Raw genomic sequence first — 8,570 nt, 5'->3', positions numbered from 1 at the left:
GGAAGTTGTTAATAATTATGGCTATTTGGGAGTGAAACTAACAAGGAGGCAATTTTTTAGTTCCCAATTTATCGAAAACCAACGAGCGGCTAGAGCAGCTATAAATACGGCTTGGCGACAGGTCTTAGCTAAGGCGAATCTTCCACTATCATCTAAAGTGCGTATATATGAAGGGGTAGTCCGATCTATTCTGACTTATGGAGCTCAAATTTGGGGATTGACGGAATTTAAGGAAGTTGAGGAGGTAAAAAGGTTTTTAAAAAAAAAAATGTTGAATATTCCGAGTTACTGTCCAAACTACATGTTGGATTTAGAAACCAACATTGAGCATGTATATCTATCTAGGATGAAGTTGCATAAAAAATATGTCAAGAGAGTGATAGAGTATGAGGAAGGACGTCGGTCTAAATTTTTGCTTCAGGAAATGATAAGAGCTAACTGTGGTTGGAGAAGAAACTTGTGAAAACTTGGGAGAGAGATGGGGAGTGGAATTTTACACATAGTGGGAAAATAGGAATTTTTGGGAGGATAAGTTGGAACAGGTGATAGGAGCCATTCGTGTTGGGATAAGGGAAAGAGCATTGGAGAGAGCAAGTAAATAAAATTTCTGCAATCATTATAGAGAGTTAATTAGACTCGGCGTTGACATGGGTTATATGAGGGATGAGGTGAGTTTCAATAATATAAGGTGGATATTCAAGATTAGATGTGGAGTTTTGTATCTCGATGATAGACCTGGTAGGGCTGATGATACGAAAAAGTGTGCTTTGTGTAATGGGAGGGAGGTGGAAAATATTTTGCATTTCATGGGACGATGTCCGATACTACGTAAATACAGAATAAAGTGGTCAGGCGTGTATACAGGAGGGGGGGGGGTTCAGCGGGTCCATGGACCCCCGTATTGTCTATAAGTATTTTTTTATTATTTATTACTTTTTTCCTTTAAGCCATCAGTACAACACTAAATTACACGACAGCCACTTCCAAAGAATTGAAAGAAGCCATAAAATCTAATAAAACATCCTTCTCTGAAAAATAATCTGCAGGCGCATTTGTTTGGGTACCGGTGGAACCATAAACAACGGAAATATTTTTCTCAATTTAAAGTATAACAAAAATGATATTTTAAAATGCAAATACATTACACTGGGTATAAACCTTATCTCATGAAAAGTCACGTTTCAAATTTGCGATACAATAAAGATATAAAAATTTGTATTTTACTAGATAATCCATGCGTACCTACCCGTTGATGGTAGAAAGGTTAATCTTTATGGTAAAGAACGACCAGTGAGATTAATAGTCGCGAATTGTCTATCAATCCTTTTGATAGACTAGGTATCTGGGATTATATAGTGTATTTTATCCTTAGAGTAAGTGTGAGTCGTATGGCTAAATCTGGAAAATATAATATTTGATATTTGAGGTGAGTCTGCCCCACCCACCCCCTATTATGAATTTCTAGATCCGCGTCTGGAAGTGGTTCAGAAAAAGGTAGATTAGATAGGGAAGAATTGTTGGAACTTATGAGAGGTTTGGGCTGGAGGGAACTGGTTGGATATGAAATTGATGCATGAAAGTATAGATACAATCTAGTGTTGGAATATAACTATTAGACTCATAACACTCTATTCTTCTTCTTCGTGTATTTTGCCTCTTCACCAGTTCTTAACCGATTTTGAGCTTGTATTCACGACATTCTAATAGTAAAATTTTTTCTATATCTATTTACTGCAGTTAATGCTTATCAATTAAAGAGTGACCTTTTATTCTTTATTTAATCTTAATTAATATTTAATTGAATTATATTTGTATGTTTATTTTAGTACATAATACTTTATAAAATTTCATTATGTATCCTGGTGCCTGGTGTAAGCTTATCCCAGCTAGGGAATTTCACTGGAAACTAGGATAGTTATAATTTTTTTCATATTCATTAGTTATATTTTTTATTAATTATTGTTAATTTTATTGTTATTTATAGAAAAAAAAATGTTGATTTATATTTTGGCCAACCCCCTAGACGAGCAATGGTCATGGGGGAAAATGTTTTATTAGGAGAGTTATTACTGTATTACTGTATTTAAAAGCAATAAACATTTCGGAATCTGAATCTGAATCTGAATATCTCCACATCAGTCTTTTCAATTATAAAATATAGGCTAAGTAAAATATTGCGTATTGAAAATGCACCCTTCATAGAAAAATGTATAAAAAGGCGTCATAAATCATCCTTAAATCGACTCACTTAATATTTCTATGGTGTGTATAAGATCCCCTTGGGACCCGTCTCCGATCTGGCAAGTGTAGTCTCCTTGATCGGCGTGGCGGATATCCTTCAATTGTAGGTTGTAACCGATAAGGGAGATTCTTGGGTCCATGCTGATTAGCTGCGGCCCTGCACTTACTAGCGTCGTCCCTCGTTTCCATACTATCACAAAAGGACCTGAAAGTAATAAAAATATTTTTAGAAAAAATTTTAAATTGAAAAAAATATGAAAAATGTCTAAAAAAGTCTTTGTATCACGCAAGTTATTTGAAAACACTTTAGATAAAAGAAGTTAGGTACAATAAGTAATAAAACATATTTGGTTTCAGAAGAGTGATGCAATAAAAATAAAGTCCGCTGCACATCCTTGTAGTTTGTAAATATCATAACTTGTTTTCATCCACGTCAATAATAATTGTTATCACAGTCTTCTAAACATATATTTTCAACGAAAACTTTTCGTTTATAAATTCGCAAAGTCTGTGTGTTATTGCGTTGCCGCTCCTGCAATACTTAGAGCAGATTTATCGATGGACTCTTATGTAGTTTTGTCTTCTGAATCCAAATATGAGAACCGCATTTCGATATCTCTAACCGTCTTCGAAATAATCGACCTCAAAATCTAAAATGTGATGTCACAATCCTTTTATTTTCTGCCGACACACTAAACGTCAGCTGAAATCGTTTCTAGTAAGTAGGCTAGTTTTTTAATCTGAATTTGTTAAGCAAAGCATAGGTTATTTACATTTGAGTTTGACACTTCGTGAATGTCAAACTAAATTTTAAATTAATTATTAATAAAATATCAATGACATTTGATAGTGAATTTAATTATTATACAAAAATAAATAAGATGTTCAAAAATACAATTTGAGTATATTTTGAAAGCAATAATTTATTAACAATTTTAAAAAGGTTTATACGAGTATACGGCCTCACTTTTAATGCGAGTACCTAATGATAATTGGACTGTTCCAGTTGTTATAAAATGAAAATTGTTATTATAGTCGGTTCGCTAAACTCATAACACAACTGGCTAGTGATTTTAGTAGGTAATTTTTTGTTTTTGCCAATTTTGCCAAAATTGGCAAAACTACTAACTATTGAGTAATTATTAACTATTTAGTAATTATTTTTTTGGCAAATTGGTGAAATTACTGACTAAAATCACTAGCCAGTTGTGTCTGAGTTTAGCGAACCGACTATATAAAATGTTGTTTGGAATAAAAAATTATGGTCTGATATGCGCAATTACATCCTTCTAATGGAAAAAAATATTTGAAGATTTTTCTCAAATTATGGATACTAACAACATTTTCATTTATAACTCTTTTATTTTTTATTATGGTCGAAGATTTACGATGCAACGATCATATATCAAATTTTATTAATTTTATACAAGGTATATAAAAAATATTAATTTCGATCAAGAGTAAAGTACCTTAATAGTTCACAACATTTAAATTATAATGACATAATTGCACATTAAGACATACTTGTTAATTCTAAACAACTTTTCATAATAGCAATTTTCCATATTATGAAATAAATATACGTAAATAAACAAAGTTTGCGATATGATAAAGCTCGCATTTTCAGCTTGTTTATTATACAGGGTGTCCCGAAAAGATTGGTCATAAATTATACCACAGGTTCTGGGGTCAAAAATAGGTTGACTGGACCTCACTTACGTATATACAATAGTGCACACAAAAAAAGTTACAGCCCTTTGAAGTTACAAAATGAAACTCGAATTTTTTTCATATATCGAAAACTCTTAGAGATTTTTTATTGAAAATGGACATGTGGCATTTTTATGACAGCAACATTTTAAAAAAAATTAAAGTGAAATTTGTGCACCCCATATAAATTTTATGTGGGTTTTGTTCCTTTAAACCCCCTCAAACTTTTCTGTACGTTCCAATTAAATTATTATTGTGGCACCATTAGTTAAATACAATGGTTTTAAAACTTTTTTGCCTTTTAGTACTTTTTCGATAAACCAGTGTTTATCGACATATTTTGAATATTTGTCGAATCCACCACATATTTGTATATGGTTAAGTACGATTATAGAGACCTGTTAATAATAAGAAAATTTATTTATAATTTACATTTTTAGGTATATTTTGGAAAAGAAGCCATATCTCGATAAAAAGTGACTTGTCAAAAAAAGACTAAGAGGCAAAAAAGTTTTAAAAATACTGTTTTTAACTAATGGTACCGTAGTAATAGTTTAATTGGAACGTACACAAACATTTGGGGAGTTTAAAGGAGCAAAACCCCCATCAAATTTTTATGTAAATATATTAAAAAGAAACCGCATCTCGATAAAAACTGGTTTATCGAAAAAATACTAAGAGACAAAAAAGTTTTAAAAACGTTGTGTTTAACTAATAGTACCACAATAATAAATTAATTGGAACGTACACGAAAGTTTGGGGGGATTTAAGGGAACAAAACCCCCATAAATTTTTTATGGGGTGGACAAACTTCACTATAATTTTGTTTTGATAATGTTCCTGTCATATGAATGATACATGTCCATTTTCAATAAAAAATCTCTAACAGTTTTCGATATATTAAAAAAAATCAATTTTCATTTTGTAAGTTCAAAGGGCTAAAACTTTTTTTATGAGCACATTTGTACTAAGGTAAGTTACGTTCAATCGAACTATTTTGACCCCAAAATGTGTGGTATAATTTATGACCAATCTTTTCGGGACACCCTGTATATCCTTTTAGCTATAATATATGAAAAGAAAATAATTCCAGATCACCAATTCGGGTTCCGCAATAAGCACGAGACAATAGAGTAAGTTCATAGGGTGGTAAATCCAATCAATCAGGACCAAAATAGTAAAAGATATAGTCCAGGAGCTTTTCTTAACACATCTCAGGCTTTTGACAAGGTGTGGCATAAAAGATTGCATCCGATAAATTTAGGAGTTCCAAAATATAGCGTGCTTGGTCCGATCCTGTACCTATTTTACAGGACGTACCATCAACACGACTTACCACTGCTGTGAGATTTGATGATGATAAAGCCATTTTAGCATCCCACACTCCGACACAAGCCTCTAGGAAACTCCAAACTAGTCTGAACAAGGTCCAAAACTGGCTATAAAGATGACGTATTAAAGTAAATAGATTGAAATCAACACATGTGACGTTTTACCCTTCACAGAGAAACGTGCCCTCCTGTTCAGTTTATTAATAATTGTCAACATCCACAATCTAATAGCGCCAAATACCTCGGCTTGTACCTGGATCGACGACTGACTTAGATAAAACACAAATTCACTAAGCTCAAGCAACTTGGCCTCAAACTAAGAAACAAGTAATGGCTCATCGGTCGCAGATCAAAACTCTCATTAAATGACGAAATAGTATACAAAACAATATTGAAACCTATGTGGACCTACCGCATTCAACTGTTATGTGGGGAACTGCTAGCAACTTCAACATATCCACATTACCAACATAAAGTAATGCGACCTATTGTTGATGCTCCCTACTACATCAATAACGAAATCATTCGGCATGATATCCTTTTAAAATTCATTAAAGAAGCCATACATCGTTTCAGTGTCAACTATATTAGTAAAAGAGTGTCGGTGGACCTAAATATGTATGTTAGCCGCCCAATAAAATATTCGCGTTGCTAATGACGCCCACATCTTCATTACACATACAGTCCGAAAAATGAAAGAATACCCATGAACGAACATATAAAACACGCTGTATTTTCCTGTCACCGTGTCACACAAAAAATTGGCCAGCGCAAGAACATATACCTAATAATTATTGTTACATGTACTTGCACTGGACAATTATTTTCTTTGTGACAGGGTGACAGGAAAATACAGCGTGTTTTATATGTTCGTTCATGAGTATTCTTTCATTTTTCCGACTATACTTTAGTTTAAATCTTAAGGCAAATATAAATTAAGGCAAATAATGTTTAACTTAGGCTTAGATAACTTTAAAAGAGATTATTCATTGGAATGATATACATTAAATATCATCAGTTTCATTGTCAGAAAAAAGGTTTATAGCCTGCTAGGCATATTGTAGATCTCTCTAGGAGATATTAAAACAAATATTTTTTTTAAATTGTTGCATCTAGTAACAGTAAGAGTAAGAGTAACAGTAACAATTTACTGGGCCATATAAATTCAAATGATAAATTTTTAGGTAACTAAATGAAGGCAGCTGTACATAGATAGCTTTTAATATAATGTATCTGTGAGGTAAATTATTTAAAAAGACGATCGGACACCGTTTCTCAAATTATTTTAAATGGGATAATAAATATGGCAAATAATGCGTCGTATAACTTGAACGCCCTTATGTTGCAGGGTACATAGTGAAATAAGTAGTTAGTTTTCTAAGATTTTCGGATTATAATAATTTGGTCATTTTTAGCTTTTATAGAAAATAAATTGATCAATAATATTGTATGGAACAGGGACCTGGACTCTCAACATAACGCCTCACACAACTGATCATCTGGAGGAGGATTGAAGAAAATCGTAGTACCGGTATGTTTTTGCTTACTGACTTATGCCTGGCATGTCAGCTACTTTCCAAATTTGCAGGCATGTCTGTACCTGGCTTTATGAAAGTCCGAGGAGCAAACACTAGCTATGTATTCACAACAAATGACATAAACGATATTTTGTTTGTGTTTAAGTGAAAGTTAAACATTATTCATCACAGAGCCAAATTTGTCCACCGTCGGACATAGGCCTCCTCAAGATGTCTCCACCCTTCTCTGTCCTGGGCAGCTGCAATCCAGTTTGTCGCTATTCTTTTAATTTTACATTACAGTGTAAGTTAAAATATTTTATATTAACAAAAGTACTTTTGATTTTTTCAATGATCATCTTTTCAAGGGCTATCTTCAAAAATTGTCTTCTTCTCTATGAAATAGGCTTGGATAGAATTTTTTAAATTTTTTTAGTGTATATAATACATATATGTATTATTATTTAATCCAATATTGCATATAACAGAGTAAAAGTTCAATATAAGTAACCAATATTTTGAACCACAATTTAATAGAATAAAAATAAACCGAATTTAAGCTAATAAAAATATACAAGCTTTTTATTTGAGGATGAAAGATTCTTGGTTTCACTATATAGAAAATCCTTTTAGGAAATAAACAAGAACTTCTAAGAATATCTCAAAGAAGCGCATAGAGAGTATTCTCCTAGATATTAGACGAGAAGCATTCGATAAAAATTTATTATTAGATAAGAACTTCGTTTGATCTTTTAATATTATACTTCATGCAAAATTTTATTCTTTATTTAAAGGTATGGTAAAAAATAATATAATTTACATTAATATAATAAAAAGAGCTGGGAGCTGGCACATATATCTTTACACAGTCTTTTTTAATAATAAGTTTTCAGCAAGTAAAATTAAAAATTAATATAAAATTTAAATAAAATGGTTTATCATTTGCCAAATATATCAAATTTTATCTTATCTAACTAATTTCTATTCGTAAATTTTTAATAATATTTTTATCTGAATTTTCGATTTTTCGGTTGGGAAATATAGCCCAGTAAATGAACGGGAAATTCGGCGATACTGTGTAATTTTCAGGGGCAACTCCAAATTACATAAACATTTGGATTTAGGTTCTAATTACCCTCCACTTTAAAGTTGAAATTGTGCCGTTGGTTGCTTTTACTTGGGGGGTGACAGTCACCCCTTCCCGGGGGTGAAAAAACATACGTTCAAGGTAAGAGCGGAAATGGTTAAATTGACTGATTTTAAGCAACTTTTGTTCTATAGAGTTTTTTACGTAAGTCAATACTTTTTGAGTTACTTGCCATTGAAAATGTTGATTTTTCGACAAAAAAACTACGTTTTCAGACGGTTTTTCGCAAATAACTAAAAAAGTAAATATTTTATCGAAAAAAATATCCTTAGCAAAAGTGTAGCTTATAAAAAACCCAAAAAATGGTGTATCAGCAAAGTCTATCAATCAAATAAAAACAAAGTTGTAGCTCATGGAAAATACGTCCTTATTCGGCTAATTCCAAATCGAATATTTCAAGGTGAAATCACCAAAAAATTAAGCACTTTTCGGGAAAAACCCATTTAAAGTTTTTTAAAGTGTTTATTATAAAAAGCTTTGTTTAATTGTTAACAAAAGCTTTAGCATTAAAAATAAGCGAGTTACGCTCAAAATAAAGTTGGCCCTCTGTTTTTTGTAAAAAATCATGAAAATCTCGCCGTGTTTAGCTCCCCAAATGAAATTATTCGCTACCGCTTTACAAAC

Source organism: Diabrotica virgifera, chromosome 6, assembly GCF_917563875.1.
Source record: "Diabrotica virgifera virgifera chromosome 6, PGI_DIABVI_V3a".
Taxonomy (NCBI): domain Eukaryota; kingdom Metazoa; phylum Arthropoda; class Insecta; order Coleoptera; family Chrysomelidae; genus Diabrotica; species Diabrotica virgifera.
The sequence above is the reverse complement of the archived record's forward strand: the minus strand, read 5'-3'. Positions refer to the sequence as shown.